Source organism: Mytilus trossulus, chromosome 4, assembly GCF_036588685.1.
Source record: "Mytilus trossulus isolate FHL-02 chromosome 4, PNRI_Mtr1.1.1.hap1, whole genome shotgun sequence".
NCBI lineage: Eukaryota > Metazoa > Mollusca > Bivalvia > Mytilida > Mytilidae > Mytilus > Mytilus trossulus.
The window spans coordinates 54,791,585-54,811,793 of record NC_086376.1 but is presented as its reverse complement, the minus strand read 5'-3'; the positions used below and the strand labels follow the sequence as shown (position 1 = coordinate 54,811,793).

Genomic DNA, 20,209 nt, shown 5'->3' with positions numbered 1-20,209 from the left:
CCTCTAACCAGTGTAGAAAAGTAAAAGCATAACAATACGCACATTAAAATTCAGTTCAAGAGAAGTCCGAGTCTGATGTCAGAAGATGTAACCAAAGAAAATAAACAAAATGACAATAATACATAAATAACAACAGACTACTAGCAGTTAACTGACATGCCAGCTCCAGACTTCAATTAAACTGATTATAGTTCAGTTCAATTAAACAATTATAGTTCATTTCTACAATGTGCATTTGGTGTCTTTAATTTAAAAAAACTAATGATGCAAATGATCAGTTATCGAACAAGTCTAAACATAATTCAGGTCATTTATCCAAATATCCTCACAGTGCGTCACAAATGTTCGACTCTTTCTACGCCTGGCGATATCGATATTTATTTTTCCTCAGCAATCTAGTTTTGAAGCAACAAACAACAACAATTTTGAGCTCGTGTATGTTTGTAATCACCCTGAAGAATACCTTGAATAATGTGTACGCTATATTTGCTCTCAACCCTGTTTTCGTATTTAAAAAAAACACATGAATACAGCCTTTCACAAAAACTATCAACTCATCTTACCTTTAAACAAACGTATAAGTAAATGTTATCTTACCAATGTTGTAATTAGATCTTTCAATATAGTTTACATTGGCACTAATATTGATTTTGTTGGCAGATAATTAAAACATAACTAAATTTGTATTCTTTCAAAACGGGATATATAAAGACGCACGCACGTTCATTTTTATCTATTAAGAGATAAACTCCTAACTATCCTACTGCCTGTCGATACATTTAGTTTTGGCATTGCACAAGTCATGTTTTCTTTGACTGTCCATGACGTTAAGATACTTAATCCCTGGTATTTCACAGTATAATTAGAACAGACAAAGGCTGAGATTTTTGTATTGGATCTTAGATTAGAATTGCTATCCAAAGGACCAAGTGAGATTTTCTCATCAATTGGTATTCTTCGTCCGTCGTCGTTGTCTGAAAATACTTTTTCTAAAATTACTGGGCTAAATTTATCCAAACTTTGCCTCAATCATCATTGAGTTATTTAGTATTAAATGGGTTTGATGCCCCTGTATGTCGACGAAGAAAACCGACATGGCTTAGAATATAACAATGGGGTAAAAGGCTATAGATAGGCTCCGAAATGTACAAATTTAAAACAATTCAAACGGATAACAAACGGCCTCATTTGTGAACAAAATAATTAACGAAAGACAAATATGATATACAGCAACACACGACAACCACTGAATTACAAGCTACTGACTTAAGACAGGTACAGAATGAATGTGGCGGGGTTAAACTTGTTTGAATGCGCCAGCACTCCCCTAACCCGGAACAGTGACGTTACTGTACAATATAAGAATAAACTTTAATAAAAAATGAAAAGGACTTAACTCATCAGAATGATGCATAGCAGAAATACATCTAACAAATACATAGATTGGACGTGGCAGGGTAAATGAAACTATAAGTTCTATTGCATCCAACAGTAAATTTGTGTTTTTTTTTCTCAAGCTGAGCATACATTATTAATTAAACAAAATATAGATATTTCAATACTTCTTATTGTAAAGGTTGACAAGTTGTTCATTCAATGCTTAACAATTGATTGAAAATTACAATTTTAATCAAAAGTGTCTTACATTTATTTCAGATAATGATCCAAAAAAGGGGGAAATTCACATAAACTTGTTGGTTAACAAATGTTGTCATTGCATTTCAAACAAATGGCATTTTTAAACACACTTAAGATAAAATGTGTGCATATATTAAATAAATCTCGTGTCTTAACAATCTTTCATAAGGACGTTTGTTCAATAGAGGTTTCTTATGTCTTTTTCAGAAGATGTTACATAATGTAAGAATGGTGGGCTCATCTGCGTGACATATTGTTGTCTATATGTAGCAAAAACGGACGTTTCTAAATGCTTGCTTTCTTATTGATACATTTAAGATACACTCGTACATTATCTTGTATTGTAATTTTACCATTTTTTATATGTTTGATGACTTTCATTGTGCATTTGAAATAAATAAAGAAAGAGTATAGATAATTGTGCTTCTATCAAAGTCAAATTTACAAATGTTTCTGAGATTTTGTAATTTGAATAGGCACCTCATCTGTTGCGAGGAATTCATTTTAAACTTTCATAAAAGTTAATCGAAGATAGTGCCAACCTTTAGTGCAAAATATTAATTTTACTCTTTTTTGAATATTATTTTGATAATTGATAAAAGAATCTTTTTGAAACTTATTCATGAGAAATTATAGGCTTTTTTTCATTTTAACCTGGGTAGCATACTGTAACCATGCAAGACGTTTAAATAAACAAAACTAGAAAATGCATGATCTAGAAAGTTATTCATTGCGTTTTAATTTATCTCTCTGAGTTTATTTAGACTATTTTCAATTGTGAGTGATATTTAAGTACCTATGTGAAAGAGTTGGATACAGATATTTTTTCACGTTAATGTTGTTTTTTCTTCAGTTGATGGAAACTGGGGATCATGGGGTTCTTATGGCTCATGTTCAGTAACTTGTGGAACTGGCGATCAAACAAAGACCAGATCTTGTAATAATCCTACTCCTGCACACAGTGGAAACCAATGTAGTGGTTCAGGGACTAGCTCAAAAACGTGTACCATGGCATCATGTGCAGGTAAGGCTTCGTTTACATTGATTTGTTAGTTTAGTTTAGACATGTTTCTTTATAGTGGATTGGAAACAATTTATTGCAACTTATATTAACCCCTTTCCACTTTGCGGGTGCGAGTGCTACCTTGTAGCGACATTAGCCTGATCTTTTTCGATATCTACAAGGGTGTCTTTTATGTGCAAGAGATATGGGTCTCTCTCTTAACACGGGTCAGTCATTTATCGTCCCCTTCCGATGGACTATCATCGTTTCCTCAAGACCATACTCGCAAATGGTTTCAAAGGAGAGCAGAAAAATCAGTCCCTGAAGTATGAAGTATTTACCTTTTCGACCTTTACGTCAAAACTGTCAGACGACTTCTAACAGCGGGGGTTATTGCCCTTTAAAAAAGATTTTTTATTTATTTTTCTTATTTTTGCTTTGTATCTTCAAAATTAAAAGATTTAAAGAGAAATGTTCCATGTGCAAATGCTCAACAGGAAAATATCTACCAATTAGTGTATGTGGCCGAAATCGTCTGGAGATATTGCCCTTTAATGACGATTTTTTTTTTTATCTTTTTATTTTGGCGATTTTGCCTTATATCTTAAGGTCAAGTTATAGTTAATAGGCTATGTCACATATTTTGTTAACATTTTGCATAATTTTTATGATATTGGCTAAAAAGAATTCAAGCAATCATATATCCAAAAAAAATATATGTTAATTCATTATTTTTTCGATATTCAGTTATAGTCGAACGAGCTAAAGCTGTATGCAAAATATTACCAAAACCAAAGTCATCTGAAACGAGTGACTGGTAAAAAATAATGTTCATCCAATTATTGAACCAATGCATGCACATATAATGAACTTAGTCTTCTGTGCACGGCTTTATCATTTTTTACGCATCCATAATAGTTATCAAAGGTACCAGGATTATAATTTAGAACGTATAATCGTCATAAAAATATTTCACTCGATCACTGTTGATGTGAAAATATGGCAGCAAATTAATTGTCGTGTTTTAAAGCTTGTCACGTTTGTAAACAATCAACAAAGAATTAAGCATGTATATTGAGGTAAGCACGTGTATGACATGTACAATAAGATATAGTTTATTTCTATATTAGAGCGATGTTTACGTTTGTTGACTCTCTCTGCCAATGTGGGTTTTCCCTTTCCATTTGCGTATTGCGATCACCGGATTTTTACGAGAAAGGCCACGCTGAGGTAATTGCATACGGAAAATATGTTGGCGAATTATTGCCTTGGAATTCAATAATTTAAAAAAATCATTTTTTTCTAAATTTGAAGTTTCATATGACTTAAAGAACTAAAATAATTAATAGATAGTTAAAAAGTTAACTTATTAAAAAGAAATATTCATCAAGAAAAACTCTACAAATACGTTAGACCGCTAAAATCGTCCGACCACTCGTTATTGAGTTATTGCTCTTTATTGACTTTTTTATGCATTTATTGTGTTTTTGTCTCTTTTCTTGAAAACTATAATATATAGATAGACAGTTTAAAAAGCAACAATAAGATAAGCAACACAATATCTACCAATAAGCCAACATAACCAAATCGCTGATAGACTTCTTATTGAAAAAAAATACCCTTTTATTGCAATTTTTAGCCAATTGTATGCCTAGAATCTTGAAAATTATGATAATTAAGCAAAACTAGATCTACAAATAAATCAGCTTGCTGAAATCAGCCGACGACTCCTTACTGGAAATATTGCTCTTCAATGATGATGTTTACCCTTTTGAGTGTTTTATCTTGAAAATTATAAAATATAGGACTGACACTTTAATAGCAAAAATGATTAGCAAGATAGGATCAAATGTGTCCACATTACCGTAATTGTCAATCGACTACCTACAGGAATGGTTGCTCTGTAATGAACATGTTTACCAGTTTTGTGGTTTACGCCTTATAAAAGATAAATGCACTTTAAAAAATAAAAGTGAAGACCTGGTCTTGCGGTCATAAAACTTTCGAAAACGATTTTTGTACTCAGACTCAAGAATCAACCAATCAAAATGCTGGATTTCATGTTTCGAGCATGATTTTTGTGCCCCGAGCACTGAGCAAAGTTTTATGACTTCAACCCAAGATCTACAAAAAAATCAAATGTTGTCGATATTAAAGTCGAATTTTTCCAGGAGTGATTGTCTTTAAAAGACGATTCTTTACTCTTTTTGTGGGTCTGAACAAAATATAAAGAAGATAGACAGAATATGTAGCAGTAATAACTAAACAACAACATCGGAGAGTGTCCACTATCAATGATGCACAGAGACTTAGATGAGCGATACAGTTTCTCTTGTGTTAAATTACGGAGTAATAAATACATAACATAAGAGTATATTTTATACATGTTATACTAAACGTTACTATTTCCATTTTAATTGACATTTCAGTTGATGGTAATTGGGGAAGTTGGGCTTCCTGGGGTAGCTGTTCAGTAACGTGTGCAAGTGGAATCGAAACCAGACAACGTTTGTGTGACAGTCCAGCAGCACAACACAACGGACAGGACTGCAGCAGTTCGGGTACAGACACACAGACATGTACTAAAGTCGCATGTCCAAGTAAGTATAGATGATCATTCTAGTAATGAAATTGAATAATTCGTCGGGTTAAATCGAGTAAAAATGGCAGTTGTTTTAAAACTATATTCAAACTAAATATAAAGAAAGAAATCTTTAATCTGCAATAAGTTATAATTCATATGCCTTTTGTGTTTTATCTCCAATCTATAGATTGTCTTTTCCTGGATTATACATCGGAAAATCCAGGAAAGGGCTTCGGACCATAATAATTTCAAATTATTCATTTTTATTTTTATCAAAGACGACTGGGTTTTGACTGCAAACACGACATCAAATCGATTGATATTTAGAACTGCATTCTTTCAAACTTTGTTCTGTTGTTCCCTTTTAAAGAAGTAAACTACAAAAGAACCACAGAGCTCTACCTTTTACACGACAAACTTTAATACACAAGAACACAAAGAAACAACATGTTAACAATATTCAAAATGCGATAATTGATGAATTATTTTATGAATTATTTGATTAATGAAATTGAACCTTAAAAATATCATCGTAATCTATATTAATAACACTGTCTTGAACCGTAATTGGTACTAACTATCACTCGAAAGTAGAAATCCACAATGTTGCTTATGTTAAAACATTATTATTCTTTCTGTCACTTCTTAGTCGATGGTAATTGGGGAAGTTGGGCATCCTGGGGAACTTGTTCCGTCACGTGTGCAAGCGGAACCGAAACCAGACAACGTCAATGTGACAGTCCAGCTGCACAACACAATGGTCAGGACTGTAGCGGTTTCGGTACAGAAACACAGACATGTACTAAAGTCGCATGTCCAAGTAAGTGTAGTAAATAAGATTAAAAAAAATGTATCAATATTTTCAGAAGTGAACATGTTAACTGAACACTCTCACATTTTGCTGAATTTCTTTAAATGTTGGAATCAGCCTTTTATGGAAGGATGGATAAGAAGTGTGGAACTCATTTTACCGGTTAAATCGAGTAAAATTAACAGTAGTTTAAAACTATATATAAATTTAAAGTAAACAAAACAAAATATTCCTTATCCTGCAATAAAATATAAACTGTAGGTATTTTAGGCTCTAACTCTAAATCGGGTACATATGTTCATCGGTAAATATATAGAAAAAAAAAACGCTTCGGACGCTTTGTTACAAAGCAAAAGCACCCGACCGTTTACTCTTTAACAACTGCCTTTTTCTGGTTCTGTTCGTGGTAAACATTGAAACTCAAGAAATAAAAATTTCTAGAGGACACAAACATCATCAAATATTATTCCAATTCAAAAGTTGATGAACTACTTGATTTATGAAATTGAACCTTAAAACATCATCGCAATCAATATTATTGCCTAACACTGTTATGAAGCTTAAGTGCTACTTTCAACAAAAATTGAAAATCCATAATGTTGCTTATTACAGATGTTAAAATATTATTTCTTTTTACACACATTGCTTAGTTGATGGTAACTGGGGAAGTTGGGCTTCTTGGGGAACTTGCTCCGTATCCTGTGTAAGTGGCACCGAAACCAGACAACGTCAATGTGATAGTCCAGCACCGCAACACTCTGGACAAAGCTGTAGTGGTTCGGGAACAGATACACAGACATGTACTCAAGTCCCTTGTCCAGGTATGTCTTATAACAATTTTGGAATGTGCAGTTATTAAAACATATACTAGTATACAATTATCAAGTTATTATTAAAGTGACGAAACATATGACAACACGTACATCATTTAGATTTGTATGATTTATTTTTTAAATAGCTATATCATGCTTTATATTATTGTTCATATTTTATTTTTCATAATCTCGTTTTTTATGCTTTAGCAAAAGCCTAGAAGAACGCGCTCGAGATTTGTTTACTTGTTGTATAAATTAGTATTTGAATCGATATTGTTGAAATATGCACTTTGCTTTTTTGTACATGCCTGTCTTTTATAAGGGTATATTTCAATAACGTATATTGCATGCGATCCTTTTATTTTGAATGAGTTTAATTTCTTTTTACCAAGAACTCATGAAAGATAAAATTAATGATTTATACAATTTCAAAGTTGATGGTATGTGGGCTGTATGGGGTGCATGGGGAAGTTGCTCTGTAACATGTGCAAGTGGTACACAGGATAGATCCAGAACTTGTGCTAATCCTGCACCAGCTTATAGTGGTGCCGATTGTGTTGGATCAGCTACAACAACAAAAACATGTACTCTAACGCCATGTCCAAGTAAGTAAAATATTAATTAAGATTTCAGGCTAAAATTCAAAATGTTGAAATTAAAACTGTCATAAAACCATTTGATAATGAAAATTGTTCTAATGAAAGCATTTTATTCTGTACTAGACAAATCATTTACAATTATACTGCTGTGCAAAAACATAACGTCATGTATTTTTGGATTAATATTGATTCCCATATCGTTGTTACATCATACGTTTTTGAGAGAGCTGTTTTTTTTCTTCTATGTATCAAACATTTCACAAATTTCTTTGAAAATTGAATCACAATCTCGTGTCGATTTGTCAACTTTTGGTGCTAGGCGTTGATTTTTTTTTTTTTTTTTTTATATCATTGTAAAAAGTTATCAAAAGTACCAGGATTATAATTTTATACGCCAGACGCGCGTTTCGTCTACACAAGACTCATCAGTGACGCTCAGATCAAAATAGTTGAAAAAACCAAATAAATACAAAGTCGAAGAGCATTGAGGACCCAAAATTCCAAAAAATGATGCCAAATACGGCTAAGGTAATCTACTCCTGGGGTAAGAAAATCCTTAGTTTTTCGAAAAATTCAAAATTTTGTAAACAAAAAAATTATAACAAAAAGGACCATATAATTGATATTCATGTCAACACCGAAGTGCTGACTACTGGGCTGGTGATACCCTCGGGGACGAAACGTCCACCAGCAGTGGCATCGACCCAGTGGTGTAAAAATCATAATGTAAGTCATTTTTTCCTAGCTTACTTTTTAATGTAAATCCTGGTATATTACTATGTACAACAATTTATGTATTGTCCTTTGTGATAAATAGTTGATGGCGATTGGTCAAATTGATTATCTTGGGGGAGTTGCACCGTAACATGTGATGGTGGAACACAAGATCGCACTAGGTCGTGTACAAATCCTGCTGCACAATACAATGGAGCACCTTGCGCTGGCAATGGTCAAGAAACACAATCGTGTAATACTCAAAGTTGCATAGGTAAGTATGAACCAATTTTGATAAGTTAAAAAGTGTTCATGTATAAATGACTGATTTCCTTTTAAAGATTTTTTTTTTTTAACTTGGAGAGAATTTAAATCTACTGATGTAACGTTCTGATATTAATCGATATAATTGTTATGCCGCAAAAGATCTTTTTAATGTATTAAAAGAACAAAAACAATGAACAAACTGTTGACAAAATTCGTGTTTTGCAATTTTGATGGAATAATGCAAATATTAATATTAAAATGGCAATATTCAAACATGTAAACTAGGCGAATCATTCAAAGTCGATGAACTATGAATGAAGGTTCAGGGCCAAATAACCTCCATATGATTGTTAAATGACATTCTTAAAAACTGCATACAACATACCATTGACTTATCATAAGTGGTTCCCTTTAAATTAAACCAAACACAAACTTTCAGTTGTAAACTATGTCAAAGTTTCATTTTCTATTAACCACGATGAGAGGGAAGGGCCGCAAAATCTTTATGGAAAAGAAACTTTCAAATGCAAATCCAACTGCATAACACATATCGATGTGCCAATTCATATACATCTGCATGCAAACTAATACATCATTGACCTAGCACTAATAGTTCCCCTTGAACTGACATAATCACAAACAAATACAAACTAATACAGGTAAACAAAGCAAACTTTTTAAACTCAATAGACCATATCTGAGGGGACAGGGCCCACAGATCTCTATCAAAAATTGAGATGTGCAAATGCTTATACAACTGCATAGCAAATATAATTGACCAACGCACCACTTGGGGATTCCCATTAACTTAAACTTGTCACAAACTTATACATTTTAAACGCCGACAGCACGCAAGACAAAAATAAAACAGAAGTGTATAGCTAGTATGCATGTAGGATAAAAAAAATCCAAGAATGTGTATTATTAAATCAGGCTATTCAGAATATTTATTCAACACTAAAAACACCGACTGATTATTCATATGTTAGTTGACCATTTGAAAGTGCCAGAAATAAAAGAAATAATATGGTCGCTTTGTCTAAAAGAAAATCTGTTTTCATACCCGCGGAAACTATACGGAGTCAATAGCAATAACATACTTAAGCTTTATAAAAATGAATATTTTTTAACTTGTCGTCCATAGAGAATTGTAAACAATCAAACAAGGAGTCGGCACTTATTGTTTGAAAAACTAAGAATTTCCTATTACCGTAACAATATTTAGTAAATATATTTCGGAAATTTAGGTCTTGAATGCTACTAAACTTGATACTAACTTTGCCTTGTAACAGTTTTGATGTTGATTGTGTCAATGATTAGTCAGTGGAAGACACAAAGTGCATCTGGCGTACAAAGTCTTAGACCTGGCCTTGCGGTCATAAAACTTTCGAGCACGATTTTTGTACTCCGACTCAAGAATCAACCAATCAAAATACTGGATTTTGTGTTTCGAGCATGATTTTTGTGCTCCAAGCACTGAGCAAAGTTTTATGCCTTTAACACCTGGTATCTTAGATAAGGTTTTTTTCACACATCCTGATATAATTTTTTTACACAAAAAGATGATCGTGCAATTAGGCAATAGCGTTTTTAGTAACTTATTCTGTCAATTGCGATGGTAAAAAAAATTAAAGAATAAGAATTTGTAATTATCCAATGGCAGCAAATGTATGACGGTTTTCTATTGTAAATCTTTCGTTTCTATTAAACATCATTCGAGCAGCGCCAGTAAAAGGAGTTTACTATTCCTTTAATGGTTTTGTTGGTTGTTGGTTGTTGCGCTTACAAGGAAGCGTTTTGCCCAAGAGTTGTATTGTTGTAGTTATTCCTTCGAACGTTGTATGGATGACATCCCGATTTGGGTAATGATATGGAATATCAGTAGGAAGGGGTCATTTGTGCTAAAAATCTAACAATTTCTAAAATATAGCTTTTGTCGAACCACGGAATGCATGAAAATACCCCACTTAATTACATATTCATACTAGTATATATTTCTGTATTTTCTTCCATAAGATAATTGTATTCACACATTGCATATTTTCCCAAACAGTTGATGGAGCATGGGGACAATGGCAGTCGTGTGGGGTGTGTTCAGTTTCTTGTGGTGGTGGTCGACAATCGAGAATGAGAGTATGTGATGATCCAAGACCAGATAATGGCGGACTTCCTTGTAGTGGTTCGTCAAGCGAATATGGATACTGCAACATACAAGCTTGTCCAACGTCAGGATATGGAGCATACGTACAGGTAGGTTTAGGTGGTTCAGTTGTAGAATTTGTAAATACATTTATCGATGTTATTGTTCTTATGTTTGAAATTGTTCATTTGTGTAAAAAAAAAAAAAGGAAGTTGAAAACCGAACACAGTAGACTGCAGAAATAAATAAAAAATGATGTTTAAATAATATATGTTTATATTACATATTTTTGTATTATTTAAATCTCATTTCAAATTAATCCGTATTAAGCTATCTAAATTCGCAAATTTGAATAATATAGATTTCGCGCCATCCAGTTGGTCATAATATTTATCTCGGAGATTTTCAAATTTTGAATGTAAGGTTACCTTCAAAAGTTGAAAATTTAACTATCCAGCGTATATATATGGGACTAAAGTGAAAGAATCAGTTTTTTCAATGATTTGAGTGAAAATGCCGCGTTCACGTTTCAAATGAATAAGTGTTTTTTTCAAAATTTTACAAACTGGACGAAAATGGTACCATAATTACTAGAAGTCAAAGTTATTTACCCTTATTGTCTGTTATATAATCAATTTGAATTTCTTGGTAGACATGTCCAACGGGTTGGTTTTCATGCCAGCATGGGTCCATTACTTGTATTGACGAGGCATTTAAGTGTGACTGCGACGAGGACTGTGATGGCAGCGATGAGACAACGTCATATTCAAGCTGTGATCCATATGTTTTGGCGACCTGTCCTAGTGGTGCTAATAGTTTATATTTTTTTTAACTAAGTAGAATTATGGAATTGATTCTTTACAAAATATTTAAAGTCATATGAAGCGAGTTGTAATTATAATGTTATCTAAATTATTGAACTAATGCATGCATATATACTAAACTAAGTTATGTGTGTTCGGTTTTTTTTTTCAATCATTACGAATATATAACGTGTTATCGACAAATAAAATTTCATTCAGTGATTGTAGATCGAAATCTAATTAACTTCCGAGTTTGTTGCCGAAATTAACTGGATCGTTACATTGATAAATTATCAACACAGAGCACTTGATAAAATAAAAAAAAATAAGTGAATTGTTAAAGCCATGATAGCTATTTTTTGTGTTCCATGCGTTCCCATTTGATAATAAAACTTTTCCTTAAAAGTGCGTTCAATTATTTCATGCATTTAATCGGGTCTTTTAGAACCAGTTATTAATATTTACCTTGTGTTATCAAGGGTTTCTCTTCGCACTTATGCTGTGCAGTGGCCGACTTTCTAACGAGACGTCTTGTAGTTAAGGTCACAGCATACGGAAAAATATCGGCGAATTAGTGTACGGGAAGACAATGATTAAAAAAAATAGATATAGGAAGATGTGGTATGAGTGCCAATGAGACAACTCTCCATCCAAATGACAATTTATAAAAGTAAACCATTATAGGTAAGGTATGGCCTTAAACACGGAGCCTTAGCTCACACCAAACAACAAGCTATAAAGGGCCCCAAAATTACTAGTGTAAAACCATTCAAACGGGAAACCTAACGGTCTAATCTATATATAAAAAAACGAGAAACGAGAAACACGTTTAAATTCATAAACAAACGACAACTACTGTACATCAGATTCCTGAAAAACACACAATAAAGTATCAATTGGAAGGCTTAAATCAATCAAAAAACGTATGCTTAATTAACACACTATGTATGTAGTATAGAATGGAGGATGTTCTCAGTAATTCATTGGTCAAAATTTGTTTATGACATCAAGTGTTCTGGTTTTTCTCTGAATTTCCTATTGTGACGTCATGAAAACGGGTGACCCTGTCTTATGACGTTATTTCGAGTGGATAAATATTGTATCGATTCGATGCAGTGGTAGAATCTAGATATATTTAATCGCATGAGATACTTTTCAAAGTTAAACGCTCATCATAAAATATCAACTTGGTTTGAAAATAAACGTATAGGTAAATGCTAATGATATTTTGTCCTTTGATTTAATTATTGGATAGACTGTAGTAAAAATGGTATATTTAATTCCATTTAGGTTTTTTTAAGATATGTTATTCAGACACGGAAATTCAATATAATCGATTTCTCTGTTTCAGAAATATCGAACATATCACTGGTCGCTGTTGTATGTATGATTGGAACAATAAGGATGCTGTTGACAGTGGTATGGTATTAATGAACTTGATTATGATATAATGAGGACCATGGCTTATTTCGTTTATATATGATTTACCTATGTTTTCAACGAGTTGAAATTGTTGAAGTTGTAATTTAAAATTCTAGATATGAACCTGAATGAAAAATAAAATACAAATATATCCTTGAATATAGCTCAATGAAACTGATACATATTTTATGCACATATCTTGCTGTGTTTCATGCACATATCTATATGCAAATTGATATGGGTTTTCTTTTTGTTTGTCTGTGATGTTTCGTACTGATATGCATCTGATTGCCATATTAAATGAGTACTTATTTTTGCGGTATGTTTCTTTAAAAGAACTCACAAACAAACATCCCCGAAAACTGAATTTATAACGTAATGAATATCATTAAAAACTGTTTTCCTAAACAATACAACATAAAACCCTCAAATAATTAGAAATAAAATTATATTACTGAATAAACTGTGAAATTTGAATGTAGATAAAAATTAATACCATTACAGTATTGTGTAACAATTACGAAACATTTTTTTACTGATTTTCTGACTAACAAACTGCAATGTCTGTTAATTGTTTCTTCATTTGTTTTGAGGTTTTTTGTGTTATCTTATATTACTAGTATATGTTTGTTCTATTGTTTTATACCTTTTTGTATGAACTTTTGAATAAATCATCTTTATATGACTTTCATCATTAATCACTATACAAATGATAAATACCAACCAAACAAAGTCAAACTAGACCACCATAATAAAAAATAAAGAGATTTGATTTGATTGCTAATGGAATAATAACCCACTAAGTGAACAACAACAATATCAATCTTCAAATTTGCAGGAGCAAATTTTTGTTCTTTCTTCGCCAGGATTTAAAGGATCGAGACAACACCGCTTGCACTGTGTCGAGCCCTCTTGACCACTCGGTCACCTAGACTGAACTTTCGGTTGCCTTTTGTTATCTTTATCACAGTACACGATATATGAGACATGAAGGTGAAATTGATTGCAGATTAGCTAAATCATTGGTCTTTAAGGATCGTAAGATGCAGTCACAGAAATAACTATTTGATAAGTACGTCTAAACAAGTTACAACTCTACGACAAATCCATCAAATGGATCCCCAGTGAATGTGATACATGGCTGAAAACACATCAGTATCTTCATTATAACTCTAAATAACAGCACAACAATACCAAATCTACAAATTTGTCGATGCAAATGTTTGTTGTTTGTTCGCCGGAATTCGAAATCATGATATTTGATATGTCGTAACACCACCGACTGCACTGCGTCCAGCGCTCTAGACGAATCGGCCACATAGACTGAACTTTAAATTTAGCTTTCGGTGGCATAGTGTTACGTTTTCTCGTCTGTAGAATTCATAGTTATAACACAGTACATGATATATTATACATAGTCTCTTGTTCATAGACTAATCATCTATGTAATGGATTGTTCAACCTCTTTTTAAACAAAATGTCATGACGTGAATAACATGACCAAATGTGGAATATATGAAAAGGAACAAAACATAAAATAAAATTTAGATTGACAACATAATACACATCCTTTGTTATATTGAACTAGCAACTATAAAGATATAGTAATATGTGCGCTTTATACTTTGATACCAATTGTATTCAACTTCATGTTTTAACAGACATTTTACAGTATGGTTAACATTGACACTAACTTGTTCGTGCATCAGTCTAGAGTTCTTCCTAATATTCGGTAAAGTAGGCGTCATATTATAGAAACACAAACAAGGTAAACTTTATATGAAGTAACTAAAGGCATCAGTTGTATCCCGGTGTTCAAAGGTCATAAATCGATTGAAAAAAATCCGGGTAACAAACTAAAGAGGTAACACAATACACATAAGAAGTAAACAAAGGAACAACAGGAACTTTGAAGTGCAGCAAAAACAAATCAACTACATGTATTTGATAAAAACATCCTTACTTTTGAATTGGTACAGGATATTATTACGAAAAAAAAGTTGGTTGAACCCGGTTAGCCAAACCACTTTTAATTTCTGATAATGTTACAAAACTAGAAAATTCAAATATTTTGAACAGTTTAATGGTCAGCATTAAAGTACATTAAGATGTGTTAAGTATATTACGTACTCATACAAGTGTGGACACAGATGAGTGTGGATAGTGTGTTTGGATGTTTGACAGTGTCTTATGACAATAAAGTTCTATGTTTTTCCTATATGGTGTTAATAACTGTGTTGCACGGTGACAACCAATCTGAGCATTAGGAGTGTTATTTATTTGATATTTTTTTATGTTCAATACAGACATGGGGAGACAGTAATTACATTAGTTACCAAATGATTATGATAGAACATGTTCTACATCTTTGGTTTTGGATACATTTTATAGCTGGGAATTGTTAATTTCTGTGTCGATTTGGTCTCTTGTGGAGAATTGTCTCATTGGCAATCATACCTCATCTTTTTTTATATGTATTTGCTTACTATTGGTATGGTTCTATAATATTTACATTACTTTGTGGTGGATTGTCAGTATCATTAGTAAAAAAAAAAATTAAAATGTTGAATTTCTTCCTCAGATTAGAATACATTTATTGGTTTTAAGTAATGACAATGGCTTAAGTCTGACATGATTATTGGGGCTAAATAAGATCGGAAGTAAACCTCTGTGCTGATTTATATCAATTCTTTATATCTCCTCCAAAGCTGGTCGAAGCAAAGAAAAATTTTGACCAAAATAAAAATGATTTCACCAAAAGAACCTTTGTGAGCATGCTTCAAAGACTCATAACTGCTCCAAAAGTAATCTGATCGAATTTGAAGCATGTCAAGCAGATATCATCAACATCTACTTAATAAGTCTTAAAATATGTCTAAATACCTAAAAAGCTATTTAGTACTCAAAAGGTATTGCAAAATTATTCCTTTTCATTTTTTGTTTTGTTATATGGATACAAATATAAGTGATACATGTACCAATACAGTATTTGTTGTGGTATGCAAGTGTAGTAATTAGCATTTACTGTATAAACAATGTTAATTCACACAAATTAAGAAAAAAACAAATGAATGGAACAGATACTCCGCAGGGTGCTGCTTTATACGACTGCAGAGGTGGAAACATGAACTGTTGGGGCTAGTATGGACACAACATTCAAGCTAGATACAGCTCTGAATTTGGATTGTGGTTAAATAGTTGACACAACATAGGTTTCTGACACAGATTGAATGTGGTCTATAAAGAACTTCAACTTAAAAATTTTAAATTGGACATTTACCTATTTTGGTCCAATATCCAAAATCTAAATACATGGTTAAATTCAGAATATCATAGAACCTGAAGAATTCAATTTTTGATCGGACCAACTTGAAAACTGGGCCCATAATCAAAAATCTAAGTACATGTTAAGACTCACCATATCAAAGAACCCCAAAAATTCAATTTTTGTTAAAATCAAGCTGATTTTAAATTTGGACCCTTTGGATCTAAATGTAGATCAATTTAAAAACAGGACCAAAAATTAAGAATCTTAACACGTTAGATTTGGCATATCAAAGAAGCACAATAATTCATTTTTTTTATGAAAGCAAACAAAGTTTAATTTTGGCCCCTTATTCCTTGGGACCAAAACTCCCAAAAATAATCCAAACCTTCCTTTTGTGGTCATAAACCTTTATAGATTTCTATTAACTTATGCTAAAGGTATTGTTAAAAAAACCAAGAAAAATGCTTATTTGGGACCTGTTTTTGGTTCCTAAATCCTACCCTGTTGGGACTAAAACTACTTATACTTAAGTAAGAGTGCTAAAACCAAATGTCTTTGGATGAAGACGATGACGCCAACGTGATACAAATGTACAACCAAAAAGTTTTCAATTTTTGTGGTGGTATAAAAATGATCTCAAATCAAATTTCTAATGGAGTTTGCAACAATAATTATTCAACTACTCATTTTAATAAAACATTAAGTATTAAAATATAAATGTCATACAGTCATGGTGATGATGCCCCCGCTAGCATATAACGTTAAAAAGGTACATAAAGTGAAGCTGCCAAAAATTGAACTTAAACTGAGTTTAGAGGTAATAAGCATTATATATACATTTCACTAAATTTAGTTGGGACAAACTTGAGAAATTTTTCCATTTGTGAAAGGGCATAACCCTAGAAAGGTAATCAAAGTGCTTGTAATCACTGAATGGCTATTAAAGACTGCTTAAATTTATCAGTTGGTAGTAAAGTGAATTTTGCATTGTATAGTATATATACATGTATAGCATTATTTTAAGTTGATTCAACTACTATTATGGACAGAGAAATCTAAACTCCAATTTTTAAAGAAGATTTCATAAAGCATTGGTTTTAGGTAATTCAGCAACCATTCTGGACAAAGAAATAACTCAAATTTATTGTCTGTAATCTACAAAAATGTTTGTTTTTGGCCCTTAATTCCTAGACTGTTTGACCCATAACCCACAAAATAGACCTCAACCTTCTACTTATGGTATTCAATATTATGGTACAATTTCAGAACAATTGAAATACTTATACACAACTTTTTGTACGGACACTAGATTAATGCTTGTTTTGGTCACCTTTGGAACCCTAATTCCTAAACCTTAGGGACTATATATATAACCCCCCAAAACAATCCCAGGCTTCCTTTTATGATTATAAATATTACTGTGGATGCATTATTATTCTTTGGATACCAATTTTCGTGGCTTTTGTGGCTAGAGTCTTACCACAAAATTAAATGTTCAACGATTAACAAATTTTCTATAGGCTTGTATGCAGACTTCGGCAAAACCACGAAATTAAATATCCACAAAAATGCAAACTTTCTTTAATCCACGAAAATTGGTACCCACGAAAATAAATGAATCCACAGTATGTTATAATTTTAAGGCTTCCTTTTTACTTATACTGAAGTTATTATCTGGAAACCATCCGTCTTGGGAAGACGACGACAGGATACATACATGTATTTCAACTGCAAAAATTTCTGTGGTTGTTTAAAAATTTCAAACATGTACGATGAAATATTGTTTTAGAAATTGATAAGCCTAGATATGCCTTATAATTTTTCCCTGCATAGTTGAAGGACCATTTACACTCAGAACTGAGTCATCAGTAGGCAGCTAGTACAGATGTATTATAACAACCTAGCATCATATTGGTAGTAGTGGTAGTAGCATTCTCAGGTAAATTTGTTCTTTTTTTTTATAATATATTTGGTTCAAATCAATATAGAATGCTTTTATCTCCCTAATACTTACATTGTAAATAGAGGTGATACTACTTTGACAAATCCTTGTACATGAGAGTTTTCTGTCAAATCTTTATTTCACAAAGAATGATTTGCATAACAATGAACTGAGCTCAAAGCAAAGTATTCAATAAATACACTTAGACAAAGAGCTAAATTCAGTGATATACTTTGTACTACAGGTCCTTCATTAACATCCATCGACCAAAACCACATCTCAAAAATATTCCATACTTCATGGTTCGATTCAGAAGTCCTGAAAAAGACATGATTTTTTTTATCATATTTTAAGTATATACACACAGGTTTAAACTTTCTTATGGTACAATCATTCCGTATCTAGCAACTATCAATTTGCTTCATGCACATATTGATATGTGTTGAGTTTACCTCTGTTGGAAATAAGAACACACAAACCTCCACCTAATTTTAGTCAAACGGACAAAACATTCAAAACTATAAAATATTATCCAAGACTTGTCAGTGTCTATTTACCATTGCCACTGAATCAGTGATATATGTACACATAATTATGTACATGCAAGACTAAAATTATAAAGTACACTAGAACAGACACGTGGTATCGCAGGTCCATGACTGAGTTAACGTATATAACTATGTGCAAGCCTTATTTTAGTATTAGTATTTTTATCTGATAAAGTTATGCCGATTAAACGATAAACAGTTTTCTCTGCTTTCAAATCTTTCTGATTGAAACCGTCGAACTGGAACTTATCAATTATTGGTAATATTAATTATTTGAAAAACAAAAGTTCCTGGAATGGAGTATTTTTTTAATCAACAGCATTGTCATATATACATACATGTATTAGTTGTAAATAAAATTGAATTCTTCGATTTGCTGTTTTACGTCATGCCGGCTAACAAATTGAAAACTGTACCTATACGCCTTATTTTTAGTCCAGATTTTAGTATTTGTATTGTTACAATGTATCTTAAAAAGTCTAAACTGATTAAAATTTGACAATTTAGTAGTTTCAACCCTGTGGATACGACCCGTGTATATAGCATATTAATCCTGAATACACCGTTTGGTGGTGCACCTGTCAGACGCGGAACGTACAAATAAGGTAATCGGTAACAGGTGAATATACTATTAATTTTTGGTATCGGTATCGGACTCGATCCGGAACTTCTTAATTATTGGCAATATTAATTACGTGGAAAACAAAAGGGCCTGGAGTGGTGTAATTTTTAATCTACACCTTTGTACTATATTAGTTATATATAAAGTCGAATTCTTTGATTCGTCGTTTTTACGCGATGACGGCTGACAAATTGGACCTCGTAATTTTAGTATTATAGATATATAAGACTAAAACTGACATTCAGTCTTTACGATATCTTCATTCCCAAAGTCATTTTCAAATCTGACTTCATGGTAAAATAAGATTCCATATCTACAACCAATGAAAAGGAAATATCCCTCTAATAGACTAGCATTTAAATCACAGTTTTCGAAAATGGAAGCTAGGTCACCGTGGAACCTAGAACAAAAAAAAGGGAAACAATATATCTTAAATATTTCAAATGCATGTACATGAAATAATATTTATCTCTAAAATTCACCATATTGTTCCCTTTTTTATCTTCTGTTCGATACTGTATATCCAGTGGCGAATCCAGAAATTTTCTAAAGTGGGAGCCCACTGACTGACCTTAGAGGGGGCTCGCTCCAGTGACGATTCAGTGATTCCCTATATAAGCAACCAATTTTTTTCTCAAAAAGCAGGCCCCCCCCCCCCCTAAATCCACCTCTGATATCAACCTCTTAGATGTCTTTCAATTACATTCAGTTTAGTGTGGGGTGATGTTTGATTGTTGTACATGTTACAATTACATTCAGTTTAGTGTGGGTTGATGTTTGATTGTTGTACATGTTACAATTACATTCAGTTTAGTGTGGGTTGATGTTTGATTGTTGTACATGTTACAATTACATTCAGTTTAGTGTGGGTTGATGTTTGATTGTTGTACATGTTACAATGAGCAAAGCCCATACCGCAGTCAGCTATAAAAGGCCCTGATAAGACAATGTAAAACAATTCAAACGAGAAAACTAACATGTCTGTTTAAGGTTACATCATCAAAATATGTAGGGTAGGTAGGTAGGTCGGTAT

At 32.4% G+C, this 20,209-nt stretch overlaps 1 pseudogene; it reads left to right on the top strand.

The window, feature by feature from the left end:
- Window positions 1-11,403, top strand: part of LOC134716678 (SCO-spondin-like) — a 47,881-nt pseudogene extending 36,478 nt beyond the window's left edge.
- Window positions 11,404-20,209: the final 8,806 nt, after the last annotated feature.